The sequence below is a fragment of the Lemur catta genome, chromosome 9, assembly GCF_020740605.2.
Source record: "Lemur catta isolate mLemCat1 chromosome 9, mLemCat1.pri, whole genome shotgun sequence".
In the NCBI taxonomy this organism is placed as follows: domain Eukaryota; kingdom Metazoa; phylum Chordata; class Mammalia; order Primates; family Lemuridae; genus Lemur; species Lemur catta.
This window is the reverse complement of record NC_059136.1, coordinates 52,719,721-52,745,000: the sequence shown is the minus strand read 5'-3', so window position 1 is coordinate 52,745,000 and position 25,280 is coordinate 52,719,721. Positions and strand designations below refer to the sequence as shown.

Sequence of the window (25,280 nt, the reverse complement as noted above, 5' to 3'; positions counted from 1 at the left end):
AAGATAGATTAAAAAGCGGAAAACTTTTAATTACCTAGATTTGTGTTACGTGATTAAAATATCTACTAAGGATATTTTTTAAATGAATAGAATTGTCAAAAACACATCCCTTGCTTTTCCTGTTTCTAACACTCTTCTGGTCCTACCGCAGCTTTATGCTACGTTGCTGCCTGTGCTGGTTGAGGGCAGAAGGCACAGTGAGAAAATTTAGAAGACTAGGCAGGGTGGGAAAGAGGTTGCCTGGCATGGAGCTATTGGAAAAGGAGAAGATATTGATTAAATATGTCAAATGCTGGTTCAATAATGAAAGGTAAGGAAGATCAACATGTCAACGGCTGAGAAAGGAGGGGCAGAAAGAGAAACCAGGAGACTGGAAGTGCTTGAAGTTTTTTAGATTGGAGTAAGAGCTGACTTAACCCCGTATGTGTTTGATCAGCACTAAACCTTCTTATATCTTAGTTATTTATTTTAATTCCTTAACTTCCACATCTATATAAAGAGAATATACATATAAGCATATAAATATATATTACATATAAATATAGATAGATATAAATATTAAAGTTACAACCTGTGGTTTTCTAAAATCTCGAAACTATTTTACAGTGATTCTTAAGAGCATTATGTGAGGATGGTAACCTGTTATTTTACATGCGTACGGATGGAACACCAAATTTAAAGACAAATTAAAGTCTTTAGAAATAGTCACCCTTAAGCTCCTTATGCCTCTTACTTTGCATTTATCTGTTAGTCTTTTGTTGGCACAAAAAATTCCCTATCAAAATGTTTTTACGGTTTTAATTTTTAAGTAGCTATAAATTGAATTGTAAAAGGTAGACTCTTTTATGAATGTGAGTCTATACTGAGAGCAATTAGTGAACATATAATGTTTTAATTGCATTCTATTAGTATATATTCATTGAATTCACTCAACAAATATTTATTGAATGGCTACTATATATGTCAATAATGAGTTAGATCGTGTTGTAAAAGATCATAAAGATCATAATTAGTGTATTAAGAGAGATTTGGGCCGGGCGCAGTGGCTCACGCCTGTAATCCTAGCCCTCTGGGAGGCCGAGGCGGGAAGATCGCTCGAGGTCAGGAGTTCAAGACCAGCCTGAGCAAGAGCGAGACGCCATCTCTACTAAAAATACAAAAGAAATTATATGGACAACTAAAAATATATATATGGAAAAAATTAGCCGGGCATGGTGGCTTATGCCTGTAGTCCCAGCTACTTGGGAGGCTGAGGCAGTAGGATCGCTTAAGCCCAGGAGTTTGAGGTTGCTGTGAGCTAGGCTGACGCCACAGCACTCACTCTAGCCCAGGCAACACAGCAAGACTCTGTCTCAAAAAAAAAAAAAAAAGAGAGAGAGATTTGATTCTAATAAGAACATATAGATAGGTGTTCAATTCTTTTCAACACAGATTTACTTGGGGAATATATTGCTGATACAGGGATTTATGATTTTTTTTTTTTAAATAGAGATGGGGTCTCACTCTTGCTCAGGCTGGTCTCGAACTCCTGACCTCGAGCGATCCTCCCACCTTGGCCTCCCAGAGTGCTAAGATTACAGGCATGAGCCACTGCACCTGGCCTGATAGAGAGATTTAATTGCCAACTGAAAAACCCTTTCAGTGAAGTTATGAGGAAATTGCTATGTCTGCTATTTATTAACAGTACCTTATATACTATTATACCCCTCACAGGATGCAGTACAAAAAAATATGCTAAATACTTAATTTGGAAACTGAAATAAAATCAGAAGTACTGGGAATAATTTTAGTTCATATCCTATAAAAGAAGACAAAAAAACTATATTCATGAGAAAATATTATTAATATGTTCCATAAACCTAAATACAGAGTAGGAAAACAAAAGGTTTTCTAAAAGATTTAGAATGAAGGAAGATATAACATGATCCAATTAGAGCTACTCTTCAGATTTTAATGAAAGCTTTTGGGAGAAAAAAATAGTGTTCTTCAAGCTTAGTGTGAAAACAAACATTACCTTCAAGTGGTATCATATAAGTACATACCTAGCTTTGCAATGTTATCCATTATTGGAGTGATTAATTACATAAAACATTTTCTCTGTCTTTTACCTTTATATAGATGAGTTCTGGAAAACTGCTCTGGCCTAAAATCTGGACATGTTTTTAAAATAGTATTTTATTTGTTTCCGGATAATTTTATTCCACCTAATTCCTTTTTGTTTGGCTTTTAATCAATAATTTCAGGCTAAATACAATCAAATGTCTGAAAATACAACAAGTTGTCAAATGAAATGCTCTATTATCTAATAATTGATGGGTTGTTCTTGTTGGCTCATGCTTCTTCTGTATTGATGTTGATTCTGGTTCAGGTGCTATCTATATATCTATCTGTACATACACACATATACATATATATATTATTATCTAAAAAGGTAAAAAGGGGGCACTTTTTATTATACATCGTTTTTCATTTCAATTTTTGCTGCTTTTTGTTGAGCTAGACATAAACCATGATTCAAAAAAACTGCATAATAGTAAACACTGCAAAATTATGGTAATAGCACTATTCTACTTTATATTACCATAAGGCTATCTTACAAGTAATTCTTCAAAAGTAATTTATTTTACAAATATTTGCTTTAATTATTTTCAACTAGTCCTAGTACTCTGCCGATTCTACCTTCTTACCTTACTCTCCATGTCATTACACTAAGATAATACTTGTCTGAAACAAGTATACATCTCATAGGAAAGACACTTGAGAAAATCAAACTCAAAAGGAAAAGAAGAGAGAAGTACGGAACAATGTTGGGCTCATTGCCTAATTTATTTTTGGCCCTGATCATCTGGACCAGCACTTGCTTGTTTTGAAAGGTGACTCTAAGTTACTCTGTGCTGATGGAATTTATTATAAGGAAAGGAATAATTTACAAGTCATAGCTTCAATGTATAATTGCAGATTTCAGGTTTCATATAAATCATCTGCTATGTTCATAAAGCCAGTCATGATAAAATTCAGAACATACTATACTACTATGGACCATCCCAGGCTTCCTTCTCTACTTTGTCAGATTTCCAAAACTATCAAGTTTAATTTGGGGATTCTCTCAAATGTGGAAGCTTATTACAGAAAGATAAGGAAATACCAGAGTGTCCCATAAGCCCAACTTCAGATATCCCTTAAAAGTTTACTGTCTGGCTAAACCCCATTCTTGATATCAAAATTTATTTATTCCTGATGACCCATACAAAATTTCATAATTCCTATAGGATTTACGTGAATGAACAATAACCTCCCTTACTTTTCTAATCTCTACCCTAAGATGATTTATTTTGAACCATTTCATATTGTACAATTTTATTACTAAATTTCTGTGATGAGCTACCAAGAATACTCTTTGAAAGACTTACTTGAATGAGTTGACAGAAGATTAAAAAAAAGTCTTATTTGTAGGCTATCTGAGCCACTATAACTTGAAAGAAAAGTTAAAACATGAAAAGAAAATCCTCCAAAAACTCATAATATGCTCCCTCTTAGGGTCCTGCCTAGTTCTGTGGTATGTAAAAGTATAGCTGATTTATAGGAGAGCCTAAAATGAACAAAGGGCTTAAAAGTTAGTTTTAGAAGAAAAGTTCCAGCAATGAAAATATTCTAACTTGGAGTAAAAAGATTACAAAATCAACAACAATAGTAGTAACAGCATACATTTATTGAATACTTGCCATGTGCCATTCTTCACAGTAACTGTAAGGTGGGTGTTATTATTATACCCATTTCACGGATGAGAAAACTGAGGTTTAAGGAAATTAAACTTATCCAAGGTCAAATAAATGGTAAGTGGTGGAAGTAGAAGTTGAATCATAGATATCTGATTCTATAGCATGCTGTTTAATTCTATAGTCACCATAAAGCATAAGGATGGTATTCATACCAGCTGAATAGTTGATTGAATCCCATACTTCTTAAGATATTCTTATGAAAACAGGTGAGCTTGAATCTATTCAAGTTTTTAAAGTTAACACCATCTACAGAAGTAAGGGTAATGGAGGAGGAATAAATTAAATAATACCACATGGAAGCAAGCAGGCAAATCTAGACCAAGGGATATAGCCTAGGATAACTAATCTGTTTTTACAAGTGAATGGCACACAAAAAACAAACAAGCAAAACCAATGAGGCCTTTGCTAGGAGCTTGCTGCTCAAAGTGTGGTTCTCTTTGATTCCAGCAACACTGGCACCACCTGGGAGATTGTTTAAAATGTAATAGCTCAGGCCCTGCCCAGACCCTACTGAATCTTAAGATCCCTGAGTGATTCATTTGTATATTAAAGTTTGAGAAACACTGGTCTCAATGACTAGAGACTTAACCAATTATAATATGTAGATCACAATTCAGCAAACCAACTGCAAAAAAGACGTTTTTGCCAATTGGGGAGATTTGATCATGGACTAGTTCATAGATTCTACCAAGAAAAGAGTGCTAATTTTATTAGGTGTAACAATGGCAACTAATGATTATGGGTGAATGTTCAGATGTTTAAGATACAGACATGTATACTGAAGTATTTATGTCTAGAATTTGCTTTGAAATATTTTAATAAAGAAAATAGCAATATGTGGTGCAGATGTGATGAAATATTGAGAATTGTTGAATGTGTGTGATTGGTCAATCTACTCTTCTACCTTTGACTATATTAGAATTTTTCATAATTTTTTTAAAGACTAAAATAAATGGTCTTATGACTTAGGAATTTTAGGAATAACTATAAGAAAGAAATTTCTTATAGGAAGAGTGGGTGGGTAATCATTTAAAAGGATGCCAGAATATCTTTCTCCAAAGGATTTTAAGAATAGGTCAAAATCATTCATCTGGGACAATTTTAAGTATAGTCCCAGTGAAAGCCAGAAGACTTAAAAGTCTGTCAAGTTCCCTTTCTCAAAAATGATTTTATGGAAGGTGTTATATCTTGTGACTATTTAGGGCCATTGCATTGACCTTAGATTTAATGCCTTAGTTATAGTTGAGGGGGAAAAAAAAAAAAAGCAATTGATACTTCTGTTCTAGCCCTGTATTTCTTCACATGGCATTCTTCACTGGCGGTTCACTTTAATGGTTGACTGATGGGATGTTGAGCTACCTACTCATCCAAATCAGGCATTTAATAGAGAGTCCTGTACTGATCTCATTTTGTTGAGGTCCTATGCTTACAAGTGCAAGCTAAGGCCTTTTGATGTTATATGACCAATAGAAAACCCTTGAAGCTGGTATATATTTGCCATATAGAAAGGCATTCCTTTCAACATCATAAAAACTCCTTAATGCACTTACCCACTGTAAAGCATTTCATTTTTTATTTCTGGAAAAGGGGGATGACAAAAAGGAATTCCATAAGCTATTAAAAACCAATCCTTTTTGCAACTTATTAAGTGGCACTATTTCTGGTAATGTGTTTTCTATTTTGTGGCTCCTTCCTATGGAAACCTGAGACTAGTTCTTAAAGACTAAAAAATAAACTCAGCCAGCATCCCCAGTAGACACTATACTGTTTACAGATGAACCACTAATACTTGACTAGTTTAGTACATACTATGTGTTTATAGAGTGAGTCAGTGTACCAGCAAAAAATTGCTTCCAGACACCTGCCCATCTCAAATACAAGCAGTTTTTCCTATGTGGTACTATATTTTGGTCTATTTATTAAGACTTTATGGAATAATTTAGAGGTTCTAAGCTTTTCTTTAGATAAATGTGTATTAGGAGGAATAAATGAGGAGAATAATAGGCCAGTAGAGGGAATTTCTTTCGAACTCTGAAGCAGAGTTGCTGACACTCAGGTGCTGCTCCTTATATACATGTAGAGATGCCCATGGTGAGAGGCTCGCCTGTTTATAGAAAGCCACATTCTTAGATGTGTATGATTTTCAACGTTGTGGACTCTTAAATTGTTTTCTCCTCTTCTTTCTTATTTTTCTAGTAAATGCCTGGTCACCCAGTCTCTCTCTCTCTGTTTCCTCCACAAGAACAGCCTCTCCATAAAATTCTCACTATTGCACATTAGCTCGCCCTTAGTACAAACCAAACCGGGTAGTCAAATTGTGATCATTCCTTTGGCATGCCGCAAACATGCTCCACACACCCCTCTGCCCCTCAGCTTGTTTGTTCTGCTACAGTACAGTATTATTATCTTTGGCTGGAGAAGTGTAATTAGAATAATTTGTTGTTTTTCCTAACCTTGTTGTTACTGTTGAAATTCTTTTATGATTATAAAATATAACAATATCTCAAGAGACCTAAAATGCTTCTACAACTGCAGATGGACTTTAGAGGAAGCATGATGCAAAGTTTTATAGTCCAAAGAATGAATAAATATAGCAATAATTTTATTTCCTTTAGCTATTTTAAAATTATATCATTATGTCAAAAGAAAGAGCTTGTGGGGGGGGGGGGCGGGGGAGGCTGAGGGTATCCAAAATAGGTTCTACAGAGAAATAAGACAGTAAGACTACTATTTTTAACGATCATTTTCCCCAAAAAAGTTAAAATCCAGACAGATATAAAAATGAACGTGTGTTAAATATTTTAACTCATTAATGAAGGAACCAGTAAAATGTTACAGGCAGTTCAAAGGAGACTCTAACAACAGACATATTTATAGATCAGGGTTACTGAAATGAATGTGCAGATGGAGACACATACTTCCACTGTTGGGGAAGAAAATCAGTTCAAAATCTATGGGCCAGAATTTCATAGACAAGAATGTCTTCGTGTATGGACAAGAATTATTTTGTATTGCTGTCAGCTTTTACAATTTATAGAGTTGTAAATTAGCTCCCATAGAATCAGAATTGGATAACCCATAAGAGTATACTCTAGACACTACATAGTTTTCCACTGAAGTGCAGAATTATTATTATTATTATTATTATTTTACCAATAGTACTGTATCCCTAAGGGCATCATACCCTCAGTGACCCGCTACTGCCAACAGAAAGAAATCCAGACTTGTTAGGGGGGACATTCACAATTCAGCTTCAACTTCTTCCCAACATTTTCTGTTATCCAGCCCAGCATCCGTATATTCTATTTTATTCAGCCAAAGTTAACTACATATTCCCAAATTCTACTAATCCTTCAAGTCCCTAATAAATTGTCACCTCCTCCCAGAAGCCCTGTTGTCCTTTCCATTCTAACTAGGGATTGCTATTCTTCCCCTTGTTACTCACCACATTCTTGCTGTACTTCTCTTGTGTGTTGACTATCTGCTGTTATCCACAACAGTTTTCAAACCTGAAGTCATCAGAATCATCTGAAGGGCTTGTTACAATAAAAGTTTGCTGAGCCCCACCCATCCTCTGTATCCGTGGATCCAAGGTTGAGCCTGAGAATTTTCATTTCTTTCTTTTCTTTTTTTTTTTTTAGAATTTGTATTTCTGACAAGTTCCCAGATAACGTTGATGCTGATGCTCTGAGCACAACACTTTTTAAGAACCACCCACTCATATATCAAAAAACAAATATTCAACACATTTAGTTTAAAGATTTAAATGGCTTTTTTTTTAAAGCATTTCATGAATTGCACAGCATCTGCTCTATAAAACAGAAAAGTGCTCGGATAAGCTGAACAGAGAAATGGGCTTTATAGGCAGAAAAGGGGTAAAGAAGTAAGTACAAACAGGAAACAAAAAGTGGATTGGTCATTTCAAAGTTATTTTCCTTATAGAGTTAAAACAGAGGGGACTGTCTTATCATGCCACCTCAGGTTGATCGGGCCCCTTCTGATTGGTTGCTATGAATCTCTCATTTTTTTAGAAAACTGGCTCATTTTAATATTCAGTTTGATTACATGCCACCTAGCACAAGTCACTCTTCTGGTTTGGTCTGATCTTGTGGGGCCTAGTGCAGAGGCTCAGTCCAAAACAATGATCTTCTATAAATTTTATTTACTACAGAGGAACAATATTAAAGAACACTGCAAATAGGAGACATAGACTCAGCCCTTTGGGATTTTACAATATAATGGAGTGTTGAAAGCTGGTTCCCCAAAATATTACTAAAATGACTTTTGGGTAAGACAAATCTTGAGGTTTTTGAGTTAAGGAGAGTACCACCTCAACAGAGATTTTGTAGTGCCTGGAAGGAAGGGGAAAATAACGACCATAGTTGGGATAGTTGAGATTTTCAAGTCTAATTTAAGGCAGATCTTTCAATATGGCAAGTTGGCTAGGATTGGGGAAGGATCATGATATGATAGTTTAGGATAAATAAAGTAAGATGAGGATTTTGAGGCAAGAGATTCAGAGAGTTTTAGTATAAACTATTGATTGATACTTTCTATTGAAGAGTTATGTTCTTCATGTTGCTCCTAGAATAAACCAGAAGATAGCAGAGTATAAAGTTGTATTAATGTAAATAGCTGTACTAATGGTTTCCATTCTCAAAGAGAGAAAAAAACATAAAAAATTAGCATGGTAAGATAAGTAAAATTGAGGTAGTCACAGAGCCCTTTGGGAGCAAGTATATAAATATCATAACCTTCCTGCTATCTGCCCCTGCCAGGAATTCCAAGATTATGAATATCTTATTTTGGTTTATCTCTGGCATATCAAGAAAAAGACATTGTATTTAACAAGACAACATTCCTCCTTGTTCCTTTTCCTTTCTCTATTTATACTACTAACACCCCCAGAACTGACAAGTACGCTTTCACATATTTATCTTATAAACATTCTATGTCAAATTTGGGGGGAATGGAAATAGTTCATATTTATTAAGGACCTACTATGTCATACAACACACACACACACATATCCAATGAACTATATTTTATATTTTCATGATAATTGTGATTATTCCCCTTGCTAATGCAGATAATGCTCATTTGGACCTTAAGGATAAGGTCTGTGGATAGGGCTCTTTGCATTTTATGCAAAATTCATGGTCACTTCTTTTAAGGAGAAAATAGTGATTATGATCATTTTAAAGCAGAGTAATCCTCTATTTGATGATAACAGAAATAAGTATATATTTTTAAACTCCAGAATAACAAATAATCTTTATTTTGGGAAACAACTCAAACTATAACCTTTGATGGCATAAAAATAGCATTTATTGCTTTGCAAATCAATTTTTAGAGACACCCTCAAGTGATTATATTAAAGTTACATCTGAGAAAGACAAACTAAATTTTTTTGAAATCCAAATTCTGCCAGTGATTCAATGTTTAAACTCAAATTCTTGAAGAAGTAGTTAAAACTTTGTTTTTAACAAACACACCTTATGTTTGATCACAATACTTGAAAGAATATGTAGCATGGTTTTACAGCTTCCAAAATCAAACTAGAAAATATGCCTATTGTAAAGTAAATTTAGTTAGACTTATTCATGAAAAGCTAATAGGCATGTTGGATAAAATCAATGAAGTAAAATTCACTTCCATATTATTTTACTAAAGCTTTAAGAAATCATCTACATGGATGGTAGTATAACTTTTCTGTTAGTTTGCTTTTTCTACAGAGACAGAGTTTTGCTATGTTGCTCAGGCTGGGGCACAGTGGCTGTTCACAGATGTGATCCCAGTTCATTGCAGCCTCAAACTCCTGGGCTCAAGCAATCCTCCTGCCTCAGCCTCCCAAGCAGCTGGGACTACATGTGCACACCACTGCGCCCAGCTAGTAGTTAGAGATTATCAGATACATGCCATCATGCTAATGGCATTCACAGAGTACTAGCTAAAGAAGCATCATTCTGTTAGCAATATAGCAATAAACTATTTTACACACAGCTATCTTCTTCCCTTGCCATATGCCATTCTTTCAGTCCCAGATTTCAGTATGCTAGTTGCAACTAAGTCAAATTGGTGCAAAGGGGACTTCAGAGAGTAGGGTGTCATAAATGGGACCACAAATCTTTTGAAGCTATTAAGTGAAAAGTAGGGCTGAAAGAGCAAGCACAAAAAGAGATGTCAGAAAGTGGCAACAGCCTGCCCCACATCTTCTCTGTAAATGAGATGGAGAGGTGTCAAGAGCAATAGAAGCATGAGGCTGGGTGCAGTGGCTCATGCCTGTAATCCCAGCACTTTGAGTGGCTGAGGTGGGAGGATCGCTTGAGACTAGGAGTTCAAGATCAGCCTAGGCAACAGCGAGACCCCGTCTCTATAAAAAAACTTAAAAAATTAGCTGTGTGTGGTACACACATACACACACACACACACACACACACACAAACACACACAGAGCTGAGGCTGAGGCCAAAGGATTGCTTGAGCCCAGAAGTTTGAGGTTGCAGTAAACTATGATTATGCCACTGTACTCCAGCCCAGGCTGCAGAGTGAGACCCTGTCTAAAAAAAAAAAAAAAAAAAAAAAGAAGCATGATATCGTCATGCATAACATACTAAAGTGCAAGTGCAAAAGAATGTTAGCTATTTTAGCTAGATACAGGATGAAATAAGGCTTTCTTAAAACGGACTATAAAAGTTGCCAGAGGCATAAGGTGGTTTTGGGAGTGCTTAATCTTTCCCAGCATCTTCTAGACCAGGATTGTCAACATGAGAGATAGCATACTCCAAAAATAAAATTGGCAAACACAGTCATGGATAATCTTAGTAAGAAAGAAAAATGGGGAGAAATCAGTATGATTTGACAAAAAAAAAAAAAAAGTGGCACAGAACTATAAAAAGTGTGTCAGAAAGGCCAAAACACAGAGTGAGGTTTTGGAAACATGAAAGAAAATAGCCAGCTAGGATCATTCTGTGAAAAGGGAAGTCCTACAGTATAAGAGAACAAGAAGCACAGGTGAGGCTGTCTTTTTGAAGAAGATGTGCATTGTTTAACAGATTAAAAGGCAGAACAAGTTTAATGCCTATTTTGCTTTATTTTTCTCAAGAAGAATAAGCTAGTAGAAATTTGTAGGCTAAGGTAGATGAGAATATAGCGAAAGAACACCTACATGTACTTTCCGTGAATTGAAACCTCTTGGTCCAGAAAACTGAGTTACCAGGATATTTTTATATGTGGGCACAGAATTTTTGGTAGTGATCTTACAGGCATCATAGTGTTTTTGTGACAATTACAGTCTGCCCTATAACAAGCAAACTTCAAAATATAGGAAATGGCTTAAATACAATACAAGCTTATTTCTTGTTCAAGTCTAAGATTGGAGTTCCTGAGTGGTAGTGGGTCTCCTAAGGTAGACTCAGATACTTTCTATCTCAAGGCTCTGTCATCCTTAATAAATAGCATCTCAGGTCACCATGCTTGTCTGCTACAGGCTGTGGGAAAGAAAGGAGCGTGGCGGTCACCAATGGGAGCTTTTATGGGCTTGATCTAGAAATAGCATGCATCGATTTTGCAATCTTTCCATTGGCTAGAAAACAGTCACTTGCACACCCCAGACCAAAACGGAAGCTGGGAAATGTTATGTTACTGTGTGTACAGAAAGAAAAAGAATCAGGCTTGGTGACAGCTAGCCATTCTCTTGCTGGATAATAGGAGATCTGCCAGAAAACTGTAGTTAGCTGAATAATCCCAATTTCAAAAAATGAGGTTGAAATGGAGCTGAAGGGTATAGAAACATCATAGGCTTGAAACCACTTGGGAGCGAAAAAATAGTGATCACTTTGGAGTCTATACCTCACCTTTTTCTGCATATTAGAAAGACATTTAACAAATACGTGGCATTGTTGATAAATGAGGGTGATGGAATCATTTAGTGGATTCATACTTCTTTAGATTAATGTGTCCAATGAGTAGTAATCCTTGTCAACCTTGATAATAGTCTCTTGTACTGTGCCTTGTGACTCTGCTTGCCCATGTCTCATTAAATATTTTTATAAACAACCTGAATTGGGTCGCATGTGTGGCTCACTCAGTAAAGAGGGATGTTGAATGACATTTTGGATGAAAGAATTAAGAGTAGTTTCAAGACAGGGTGCGGTGGCTCACATCTATAATCTTAGCACTCTAGGAGGCCGAGGTAGGAGGATCCCTTAAAGTCAGGAGTTCAAGACCAGCCTGAGCAAAAGTGAGACTTTTTTTTCTCTACTAAAAATAGAAAAAAGTAGCTGGGCGTGGTGGCATGCACCTGTAGTCCCAGCTACTCAGGAGGCTGAGGCAGGAGGATCACTTAAGCCCAGGAGTTAGAGATTGCAGTGAGCTAGGCTGAAGCAGTGAGACTCTGTCTCAAAAAAAAAAAAAAGTAGTTTCAAAATGATAAAAAAATAAAAATAAAAAAGAGTAGTTTCAAAATGATCTCAGCAGTCTAGAACACAGGTCAGAAGAATTTTTCTGAAAAAGGACAGGGAATAAATATTTCAGGCATTTCAGACCATAAGATCTTAGTCATCTCTGCTAGTGTAGCCCTAGAGCTGCCATACATAACTGAATGGGTGTGTGGCTGTATTCAAATAGAACGGAATTTACAAAAACATGTGGCAGGCCATATTTGATCCATCAGCCAATAGTTTGCTGTTCCCTGGTCTAGAAGAACAGACTGAAATCTGAAGGCAGTAAATCTAAATTTGTTCATTTAAGGCCAGAAACAATGGACCTAATGCTGTTCACATGTCATGCCCTTTCTAGTCACAGATGAGCTCCAAGATAGGCATTATTTTTGCTCTTACTTTACAGATAAGAAAGCTAAATCTCAATAAATAAATAAGTAAATAGTTTGACCCAGCTTTCACAGCTGGAAAACCCTTTATGCCACTTCAACAGAATGTTTAAGTTAATTGCTTGTGTAAAAGATGGAGAGAAACTTCATGTGGCAGCACTTCCCATGGGAAAGCCCGAGTTCTTTGGACTCTGTTCTTATCCCGGTGTGTGACCTTGAGAGACTCACTTGACTTCTCTGGGCCTTGGCTGGCTAACCTACAAAAACGAAAGGCTCATCCAGATAAACGCCAAGGCCCCTCTCAGGTCTAATAGTTAAGATTACTATTAATATGTTAAGGGCATCATATACAAAAGAATTAAGACTTATTCTTCGTAGCTCTGAAAGCAATTCTTTTCAACCTTTTTCTAATATAGTTTTACCTGAGACCAATATATAAAACAATAAAAATGGCACTTTACAAGCCTACATATGTTTTATAAGTTCAAATTTTTATTTTCTGATTATAAAGATATTTATTGACAGAATAAAGCTGATATGAAACTAAATTTTTAAACTCAGAGTTATAAATGATTGATGGATTCCTTTGAGCCTTAGTGACTCAGCATTCTATCCATTTTGTTTTGGTCATTTGTTGGTTTGCTTCAGGTTGTATTATATCAAGAAAATCCTTATTCACATACATCAAAGGCAAAAAAATTAATAGTTTTGCAATCTTACAATACTCTTCAGAATATAGAAATGGCATGAGACACTTGAAAAACAAATGCAGTAACCTGATAACATAAATCAGGTGATCTTCATCATATTAATTTGGCTTATATGATTTAAAAAATGTTAATTAAGCATTTGCAAAACCATGTATCAGTCAAGTGGGCTAAAACCTAGGCTGTGGTGCCAAATGAACCCCAAACCTCAGTGAGTTGCTATAATAAGTGCTTATTTCTTGATGAATTTCTTGCTCATCTTGCACATCTAGTTTCAGGTGAGTTTGGGGGCAGGTCCCACATAGTTACTCAGGGACCCAGACTAATAAAGGCCCCACCATGTTGTAGCTGTACCATCTAAAGCATGTTGTATCCTTGGTTGCTGAGGCAGCGGCAGAGGCATCAGGACTGTAAAATGCTGTCTGTTTTACACAGAGGCTGTTCTTTGCACATGTGTGTGTAAAACACATATGTCACTTCTGCTCAGTGATTGCTAGAATTAGTGTCATGGCCCTATTTCATAAGTTAGTGAGTGACTACATGAACTAAACACGCAAAAGCACTTGAAAGAACTATGAAGTAGCAAATCTCAAACATGGTTTATAATTGAAAAATGCAGGTTCTTTAGTTCCTACCCTGCAACCCTGGAATCAGGATATCAGAGTATAGTTGGGGAATTTGCATTTTTAAAACGTTCCACAGCTGATTCTCATTATCAACTGGCAGCTACTGCTGTGAACAAGGAGTGTTTTTAAAGCAGAGGACAGGCAATAATTAGATCTATGGATTTAAGGTTACCCTGGCTGTAGTAGTGGGGAGAGATTAAAGAGAGGGGAAGCTAGAAGCTGGGAGATTTCACTTTACCTCACAACGTGTAGAACTTAATGAGCAAACATGACTGCATGTTCTTATATATCATGCAATGTGTTATCAGGGCAGGCTCAATCTGAGGGCCTAAAAATGTTGTTGCCTTAAAATATCTTTGTATATTTTAAGAATCTGACCCAACCCCTTCCTTCCTGACCAGTAAGGAACACCAGGAGGGTAGGTACAAAGTGGCTGCCAGCCAGTTCTTGTTCAATTCATTTATTAATAGTTAAATTTTTGATGAGGTTTTAGGTTAGAATTATTAGAAACAATTTTCCTACCTTTGCTTTGTATTTTTTTAAAGGCAATAGAAAAATGGAAAGAAAAAAAGGAAAAGAAAGGGTAAAATAATTTGGGAAAATCTAAGTCTGTTGCTAATTATTAGATATAATAAATGTTATGTAACTTTAAAATGCCTAATATTAATAGATAAAATTAATATATTAAAGTAAAGCATTTAATATATTACAATACAACATTACAAATGTTTCATTTGTCAGCTTTGTAGGTTAAGAACAATAAGTATCAAAATTCTCTTCAATTAACACAAGAAGCTGTAGCAACCTGGGAAGGCCTATTATAGAATTAAGAGAGGAAAAGAAGTGGAACAAGGGCAGAGAGGAAAGGTCTAGAAAGATGGAAAGACAGAAGGAAGTCTTACCTCATGGCTATGCATGTAGTCCCAGCTGTAGACATACACTCTCTCTACTACAACCCCAAAGAAAGTGCAGGCAGAAAAAGAAGCCTATGGTAGAAAGACAATGAGAACATTTGTCTTCACAATGTCACATTTCTCTTTGGGGATTCTGATTAACTGTTGTCCCTAAAGATTTTTAAAGCTTTGTTGAGTTTTCACAACGTTAAGCATAATTGGTAATAACCCTTGGCACTTGTTCAATGAGCTGAGTGAAATTGATCCCAAAACCCCAGAAGCTGCCACATTCAAGGTATGGAGTATTTTGGGCTTTAATTACATAATTGTAATTACAGTCTTCAATAGGATATAAAAATAGTACTGAAATAATTCTATGGTAAGTTGGTGTGAGTTATTGTGACCTAAGTTTCAATTATAATTCTTAATGATGGTATTGCTGGATCCTCGTTTGGTTTGAGTGCCATGCAGTGTTTTTCTGACAAGTGAGGGAGTTAACACTTTTTTGACAGTTTTCAGAATTGAGAAAAAGTTTCTTGGTTTTTAGTAAGATTTTTAATGATTATATCTAGGGTTGGTATCTACTAGAGGGGAATTTTTAAAAAAGCATGATTAGGCTCTTTCCTACTCTGTTGAAAGGCCATATTGAATCTTTATCATATACTCTTCAATGGAGTGATCATGATTGTATGCAAACAATCCATATTCTTCCTCCCTGTAGTAACTTGGACACAGGCGAGAGTCTCCTATTTGATAAGGATTTTGAATGCTAGCATAACTCTTGGGTAACCAATTTGGCTATACCAAGTTAGGTTTTAGGTTTACTGAAAGATCCAAATGTACTGATTGTATCGTAGATTCATTCCTTTTCTTCTTAACACTTACAAAACGTTTTTGCTTCATATCAGTCCACTTTACTGATCCTATCAGTGGTTTCATTTATCATATCAGAAATTGGAATGCTACCATTTCTATCCCATAAAATAGTTTCCAGGTATATATAACATGATTACTCCAGCTTGACAAAATTATTTTTTCATTCTGCTCTTTCAAGATCCAGTTGTTTTTTTATGAGTTTGTTAATATGGCTAGCCTTATAATGTGGACATAGATCTCACTCTACCATTTTGCTTAAAAATTTGCAGGTGCTTCGTACTCAAATACTTCAACGTGTTTTGGTTCTGTTTCCAATTTAAATCCATGTTATTTCATAAGATTCAATAATTTTATCTGCATTAAAAGTATTGTCAAAAAGTAATGAATACAGTGTTGTAGCTACTTCTAATAGTTTTAGTGAGCCAGGAAGTCTGCCAGGGAATGGTTATTAATAGAAAACCCATTTGATATTATCTTCACAAAAAGATAAAGAAGTGAGCTTGAATTCAGAGAGCTTGGCATATCTTAACTTACATTATGACTGATGGAGATGGGAGCTGGGGCAGGAACAAAAAGATTGAGAAGATTGAACATTAACTAAGACTTTGGTCATTAGTCAATGTAAACCAACAAATCAGAGAATAGTCCCCTTAAATATGAATAATTTAATTCATCTATTAAGAAAATATAAAAATGACAAACCAATGTTTTTGGGTACAGTCTGGTTCTGATTATTTTTAGGTTACTGAATGTATCATTCTTTTGTATAAAAATAAAATTAGAGCCATTTTCTTAATTTTCATATCATTATTTTTCTCCAGTTCGTATTTTTAGCAATAATTGTCTGACTTAAAATTTTTACATTTAAGCTAAGTCATCAATATTGCTTTAAACAGTAAATATTGCATTGTCATTGTTTCCACAACGAAAAGAGCAGTGTTCCCTTTAAGAAATGGTGCCAGAGGGACAGAATTTCTTAAAGCATTTTAGGGAGTTATTGTTTAACTAAATAACCTACAAACAAGGTGCTTTCCAGTGAGTTTTTAGCTCCCTCCATTTTTTTTTTTTGGAAGTAAATGTGAAAAAATTAAATTAAGTACTCTAGCAACTAACAGTAACAGCCTTGTCCAATAGACAACAATAAATTCAACTCTGGAGCTAGAAAAAGAATGAAGTAGATCTAATATGAATTGATATGAAAAGGTCTCTGAGATAAATGAAGTGGGGTAAAAATATTTGTACAAAACTGTGGGCACAAAGTGTTCCCAATGTATTTTAAAAAGAAAAGTTGGCCGGGCGCAGTGGCTCACGCCTGTAATCCTAGCCTTCTGGGAGGCCGAGGCAGGTGGATCGCTCAAGGTCAGGAGTTCGAGACCAGCCTGAGCGAGACCCCATCTCTACTAAAAATAGAAATAAAAAAATTATCTGGACAACTAAAAATGCATATAGAAAAAGTTAGCCGGGCATAGTGGCGCATGCCTGTAGTCCCAGCTACTCGGGAGGCTGAGGCAGTAGGATCTCTTAAGCCCAGGAATTTGAGGTTGCTGTGAGCTAGGCTGATGCCACGGCACTCACTAGCCCAGGCAACAAAGTGAGACTCTGTCTCAAAAAAAAAAAAAAGCAAAGCTTACACACTCCCACATATACACACACTAACACCTATGTTTATATATGCACACAAAATTTCCAGAGGGATACATACAACACTACAGAGATTGATTCTGGAAGGATGTGAGAAATTTACTATCATATAGCCTTCTGTACTACTTGACTTTTTGTTTTGTTTTGTTTTGTGTTCCCATGTGCATGTATCCAGTTATGTACTGTCTTTTTAATTTAAAAATTGATCAAAACTATGTGCACATGTAGAAGTAACAATCATCGGGTGTTGGACAGGTGGGAGGTGGGAGGAGAAGATGGGTAAACTCACACCTAACTGGTGCAATGTGCCTTGTCTGGGGGATGGGCATGCTTGTAGTTCGGACTGGGTGGTGCAAAGGCAATTTATGTAACCAAAGCGTTTGTACCCCTGTAATATTCTGAAATTTTAAAAAATCTAGTAAAAAATAATTTCCACAAGACCAGAAATTAGTAAGCAAAGAAAACGTAAGGTGATTTTATTTTTCTGAAAACAACAACAACAACAACAACAAAAATGGTCATTGTATTTGAAACTTAAGACAAAATGATATTTATCACCTGATTAATGAAACCCTGTATTAGGCCTTCACAAGGATTTTTCCTGATAGGAAATTCTAACTACCTGTCAAAAAATATTTTAAAATTAGGTACACTGAATAACAAAATAGTGAATAATGTCTTCATTATCAGTTCCTCACACAATTATTTCTTGCATTGAGCTTCAATAAAACTTGATAAGGTATTTTGATAGAAAGTATTGTAGCTGACATTTACCAAGGACTTAATGTGTTCCAGGCACTTTTCTAGGCATGTTGCTTGCACAATCTTATTAAATCTTCCTAACATCTCTATATTATCCTCTATTTTATAGGTAAGGAGCCTGAGGGACAGAGGCTAAGTCAGTTGCTTTCCATCACACTGCTAGTAAGTGGAGGAACCAGGACCTGAAGTTGGACCCAGGGCCTATGCTCTTAATGATGAGGCAATGCTGCCTTAGGTATACTGACTTCAGGTGGCCTAAGTCTATATGGGGATAACTCTTAAGAATGGATCAGATGTTTCTTACTGATAATTGAGAAATGCAGTCTAGCTCAGATGTTTTTTGGCAGTAGCTGACTGACAGTCAACTGGACATTGGACAGTCTAGCAATCTCCTAGAAGATAGAATGGGCTCATTGAAATAAGGTCCTTTTCTTTTAACTTAAAAAATCATTTTTGAATAGATGATACATGCATATTACACACACAATGAAAATTAAAGCTTCCTGCCATCCAACCGTAAGCCAAGCCACCTACTTCTCTCAGAAGGCAACCACTTACACACAATAATAGCTTATTACTATCAATAGTTTGTTATTATATATACTAACATAAGGGTTTTTTATATATGTGGATAACTACATATACTTTATACTGTTTTCAAAAATGAAAGCATACCACATATAGTGTGCTGTATCTTGCTTCCCCCTTAAAAATATTTTTTAAGATTCTTCCGTAATCGGTTACACCAAGAACTGTCTAATTGTTTTTATTGGCTGAATAATATTCTATTACATGGACATGTCCATGTCATACATTATTTAATCATTTCTTTATTAGTTGCTATGTTGAATGTTTTCAATATTTTGCTATTTTAAATAGAAAACTGCATCATTTCATATATCAATAGGATGAATAATAAGAAATGAGGTTTCTGAGTCAAAAGGCATGTGCTTTAAAAATGTTGATAGATTCTGCTAAATAACCCTCTAGAGGTGGTACCACTCTTCACTCCCCTGCCAGGACGTTTATATTATACATTCTCAATGTATGAAAGTGGCCATTTCCAACCATTGTCACCAAAATGTTTTTAAACTTTCTGGCCTTCACCATTCTGATAGAAAAAAATGGTATTTATTGGCAGTTATTTGTGTTTCTCTTATTAGGAATGAGGCATTTTTCTTTTGTTGCTTATGCTTTCAGTGTCATCTCTAATAGTCCATTGCCAAATCCATGATCATAAAGATTTACCCTATGTTTTCTTCTAAGAGTTTGACAGTGTTAGCTCTTACATTTATGTCCTTACCCCATCTTTAGTTCATTTTTGTCAATGTTGTGTGGTAAGGGTCTAATCTTATTCTTTTGCATGTGGATATATATGGGTGTTCCTGCACCATTTGTCAAAGCCACTATTTTTCCCTATTAAATGGCCTTGGAATCTTTGTTGAAAATCAGTTTTACATAAATGTATGTGTTTATTTTAGAACCCTCCATTCCATATTGATCTGTATGTCTATCCTTATGCCAATACTACAGTTTGGATTGCTGTATCTTTGTAGTAAGTTTTTAACTTGGGAAGTATGAGTTTGCCAACTATGTTATTCTTTTTCAATATTGTTTTGGCTCTTTGGGGACCCTTGTAATTCTATATAAATTTGAGGATGGGCTTTTCCATATCCATGAAGAAAGATATGGAATGTATTGAAGCTATAGATTTATTTGAGAATTGCCATTTTAATAATATTAAGTTTTCTAGTCCATGTATATGGGATGTCTTTCCATTTATTAGGTCTTTAATTTCTTTCAACAATGTTTTTTAGTTTTCAGTATACAAGTCTTGTTCCTCCTTACTTAGATTTACTTCTAAGTATTTTAGTCTTTTTGATGCTACTGTAAATAGAATTATTTTCTTAATTTCATTTTTGGATTAGGGTACCTTTTTGTAATGTGTATATCTGTAGGATGCCTATCTGTAATGTGTATATCTGAAAAAAATCTCTTTCTAATCATACAAAAACACCTTGTGCTGGCACTGGTAATCTTTGGGAGTGTAACATCAGCTTGAAAGTGCCATAGAATTAGGGTCTCTATGTCTGTCCTCGTGCCTGCTAGGCATTTGCTAAAGGCTGAATGAATGCTTGAGAAATTGCCAAGTGGTGAACTTGTTTGAGAGGGGAACAAAGGCAGCAAATGTGGATGGATTTTCAAGAAATTCAGTGATGAATGGAAGGCTTAAAAATGAATAAAAAAATAGGACATTTCCGTGATAAACCTTACTAAGCCGTAAGAAAGACTCAATAATTTTGAAAGAATTGAAATCATACCAAGTATGTTCTCTCACCACAGTGAAATTAAGTTAGAAATCAACAAAAGAAGGAAATTTGAGAAATTCACAAATACGTGGAAATTAAACAACATACTCCTAAACAGCAAATGAATCAAAGAAGAAATCATAAGAAAAACTGGAAAATAATTTGAGATAAATGAAAACTAAAATACAATATACCAAAATTTATGGGATAGGACTAGTGAAGTACTTAGCTATAAAAACTTATATTAGAAAAAAACAAAGATCTCAAATCAATAACCTAAACTTCCACCTAATAAAACTGGGGGCAGGGGCTGAGGGAAGAAAGTAACACAAAGCAAGTGGAAGAAATGAAATATTAATAGTAAAGATTAACATGAAAGTTAATGGAATATAAAACAGAAAAACATTAATTAATGAAACCTCAAGTTGGCTCTTTGCAAGAAACAATAAAATTGACAAGGCTTTAGACTGACCAAGAAAAAAGGGAGATAACTCAAATTACTAAAATTAGGAATAAAAGAGCTGATATCACTATCAATCTTACAGAAATGAAAAGAATTATTAGATTACAAGAGAATACTATGAACAACAAATTAGATGGCTTACATTAAATGGACAAATTTCTAGAAAGACATAACTAGCAAAACCAACTCAGGGAGAAATGGAAAATCTGAGTAGATAAATTAGAAGTAAAAAATTATTGTGAGTAATTTAAAATATTCCCACAAAGAAAAGCCCAGGCCCAGATGGCTTAAATAATTAATTCTACTATATATTTAAAGAAGAAAGAATTACCACAATCCTCTAAAAACTCTTCCAAAAATTAGAAAAGAATAGAACACTTCCTAACCATTATAAGAGGCCAGTATTGCCCTCAGTACCAAACAAGATAAGGACATCATAAGAGAAGAAAACTACAAAATAATACATTACCTATTATGAACATAGACATAAAAATCTTCAACAAAATACCAACAGACCCACTCTAGCAACATATTATACATCATTCCTAAGTGTTATCTATCTTAGGAATGCAAGGTTAGTTTAACATAAATACTGAATAATGTAATCACTATATTAATAGAATAAAGTACAAAAACCACATCATCACTACAGAAGCAGAAAAAGCATTGGGCAAAATCCAACATCCATTTATAAAAACCCTCAAAAATTAGGAATAGCATGGTACTTTCTAAATCTAAGAAAGGCCATCTACAAAACACCCACAGCTAATATCATATTTAATGGTGAAAGACTGAATGATTTCTCTCCATATCAGGAACAAAATAATGATGTCTGCTCTCACAACTTATACTGAATATCATACTAGAAGTTCTAACCAAGGCAATTGGACAAGAAAAATAAATAAAAGGCATTTAGATTGCAAAGGAAAAATAAAGCTGTCTTTATTTACAGATGGGCATGATCTCGTATATAGAAAATCTTAAGAAATTTACTTAAAAACTCCTAGAATTTATGAAAGAATCCAGTAAGATTGTAAGATACAAAATCAGTATTCAAAAATCAATTTTATTTATATACACTAGCAACAATCTAAAAGTCATGTAAGAAAATAATTCTATTCACAATAGCATAAAAAAATAAAATACTTATGATTAAATATAATACAAAAAGTACAAGATTGTACACAGAAATGTACAAAACATTGCTGAAAGTAATTGAAGATTTACATAAATGAAAAGACATCCTTTTATTCATGGAAGATTTAATACTCTTGGTATTAATACAGTATGACAATACTTCCCATATTGATCTACGGATTTAATGTAATCTCTGTCAAAACCATGGCTGATATTCTTCGTTGGAGAAATTGACAAGCTAATTCTAAAATGTATATGAAATGCAAAGGACTGCAAAATAGCTAAAACAATCTTGAAAAAGAACAAAGTGAGGCCGGGCGCGGTGGCTCACGCCTGTAATCCTAGCACTCTGGGAGGCCAAGGCGGGTGGCTCGCTCGAGGTCAGGGGTTCCAGACCAGCCTGAGCAAGAGCGAGACCCCGTCTCTACTAAAAATAGAAAGAAATTATCTGGCCAACTAAAATATATATATAGAAAAAATTAGCCGGGCATGGTGGTGCATGCCTGTAGTCCCAGCTCGGGAGGCTGAGGCAGTAGGATCGCTTAAGCCCAGGAGTTTGAGGTTGCTGTGAGCTAGGCTGACGCCAGGCACTCACTCTAGCCCCAGCAACAAAGCAAGACTCTGTCTCAAAAAAAAAAAAAAAAAAAGAACAAAGTGAGAAGACTTATACTTCCCAATTTCAAAAGTTATTCCAAAGTTATAGTAATCAAGACAGCATGGTACCAGCATAAGTTTAGCAATAGAATTGAGAGTCCAGAAACAAAACATTATTTTTATGATCAATTGATGTTTGATAAAGATGCCAAGACGATTCAACAAGAAAAAAATCATCTTTTCAATAAATGGTGGAAGGACAACTGGATATCCACACATAAAAGGATGAATTTGGACCTCTTCCTCACACTAAACATGAAAATTAACCCAAACAGACCAAAGACCTAATATAAGAGATAACACAACAAAATTAATTTAAAAAACCCTAAGAGTAAATCTTCAGAACTTTGGGTTAGGCAATGATTTCTTAGCTAGGACACAAAGAACAGAATGATAAAAATAAAAACTAATAAATTTGACCTCATTGAAATTAAACTTTTTTTGCATGTTGGAAGACACAATTGAGACTCAGGAATTCTACTCCTAATGTGTATACACAAGTGAAATGAAAACATGTCAACAAAAAAAAAATTTAGTTTGTAACAACATTGTTCATGATAACCACAAAGTAAGAACAATCCAAATGTCCATCAACTGACCAATGGATAAATTAAATGTGATATATACATACAATGGAGTGTTATTTGGCCATAAAAAGCAATGAAGTACTAAAGCATGCTACAACATGAATAAGCCTCAGAAACATTATGCTACATGAAAGAAGCCAGACCCCAAAGACCAAATATTGTATGATTCCATTTATATGGAATGTCTATAAAAGGCATGTCCATAAAGACAGATTGGTGGTTGCCGAGGGCTGCAAGTGGAAATGGGGAGTGACTACAGATGGGTAAGAGGTTTTTTATGGGCGTGATTGAAATATTCAAATATTAGATTTTGGTGATGGTTTTACAACTGTGTAAATATACCAACAGGTGAGCCGCGTACTTTTAAGAGGTGAATTTTATGTTATATAAGTTATATATTAAGAAAGCTTTTTTAAAAAAATGAGGCAAAGGGTAGCTTTAGAAGCAGGTATGGTATATAAGGAATTTTTTTTTTTTTTTTAAGGATGAGAGGGATTTATGTGGCTGATGTAGGTAGGGTATGAGGAAAGAAACAATAGTGGAGGAAGAGAGAGAATACAGCAGAGAGGAATAATAAGGCTAGCAAGTCACAGACAACATAAACCAGACTATCAAAAGTAAATTTGGAGGAGAGGCATGGACAGGAATAAGGACCTCCTTCCTTCTAAGGCAAGATAAGGAAAGGAGCTTAATATAGATTGAAGAGAAAAAGGAAAGAAAAGTGAGTGTTCATATTTGATGGCCTATGATTTTCTGGGTCATGTAGAAGGCAAAGTAACTTGTTCAAGTGATGAATTTGATAATTTCAGGAGAATGATGACGGTTCAGACAACAAATGGAGAGAATAAAAAAGAAAACCTATTATATGAATAAAAGGATTTCAGAGACATTAGTGCTCAGCTGAGTTTAAATAAAAATATGTAAGGCACTCAATCAAGGTTATACATTTTTCTCCAGCAGCTCTAGCCTTCCATGAAATACAAGCAGAAAGAATCATGAGTTAAGTACCTATAAATTCATATGTGAACTGAATGCAGGTTCTATTAAGGTTGGATGTAAAATGCAGATCTAATAAGGTATAAAAAACTCAAACACTATTTGGATATGCTTATCACAAACTAGTAAATTTCGAGAAGATGTAAAACATATCTTAAAAAATGAATTTCTATTTAGTTAATCAGGATGAGACTTAAGTCATTGAAATTCAATTTATAAAACTTACTGAGCCTCTTGTAGAACTTAAAAGTGGTGCTAAACATGGTAATACTTCCTTATTAAATGGAATTCTCAGCAATAACCAGGAGCCACTTACCATATGTCTTACTCAGTTCCAGATGCTATAATAAAGTACCATAGATGGAGTAGCTTATAAACAACAGAAATTTATTCTCACAGCTCTGAAGGCTAGAAGTCAGAGACAGGTTATCAGCATGGTCAGTTTCTGGTGAGGACACCTTTCTGGGTTGCAAAATGATGTCTTTTCTTTGTATCATCACAGGGCAGAAAGCAGAGAGCTCTCTAGGGTCCCTTTTATAAGGGCACTAATTGCATTCATGAGGGCTCTATCCTCATAACCTACTCTTCCAAAGATCTCACCTAATACAATCTTATTGCAGTTAGGATTTCAACATACGAATATTTGAACATATGAATTGGGGGAACACAAACACTCCATCCATTCATGATCTACCAAATAAGTCCTTAGGAAGTACAGAAGGAAGTCTGCAGCAGTTCTTTCCGAAGCCACACTCCTGAAAACATGGATGATTGATTGCTGTATATACAAATTTCTGGGTCCCTGTCCCATAAACACTGTGAATTAAGACACTCTGAGGGTGCAGCCCAGACATTCTGTATTTTTAACCAGGTATAAAGGAGATGTTGATGCTAGAATGGTGAAGTTCATCCAACCTAGTAAGAATTTAATTAACCAATTAAAAAAACAATTAAAAAATTGTATGTGGCAGTAGGTATAACCTTTAGTAGTTTGGCAAAAGCTTAATATTAAGTGCCTGA

General features: G+C 35.1%; 1 protein-coding gene across 3 annotated transcripts in view; it reads left to right on the top strand.

Moving 5' to 3' along the window:
- OXR1 (oxidation resistance 1) overlaps positions 1 to 25,280 on the top strand; it is a 157,704-nt gene that overhangs the window by 49,040 nt on the left and 83,384 nt on the right. The gene's annotated exons all lie outside the window — the stretch shown is intronic.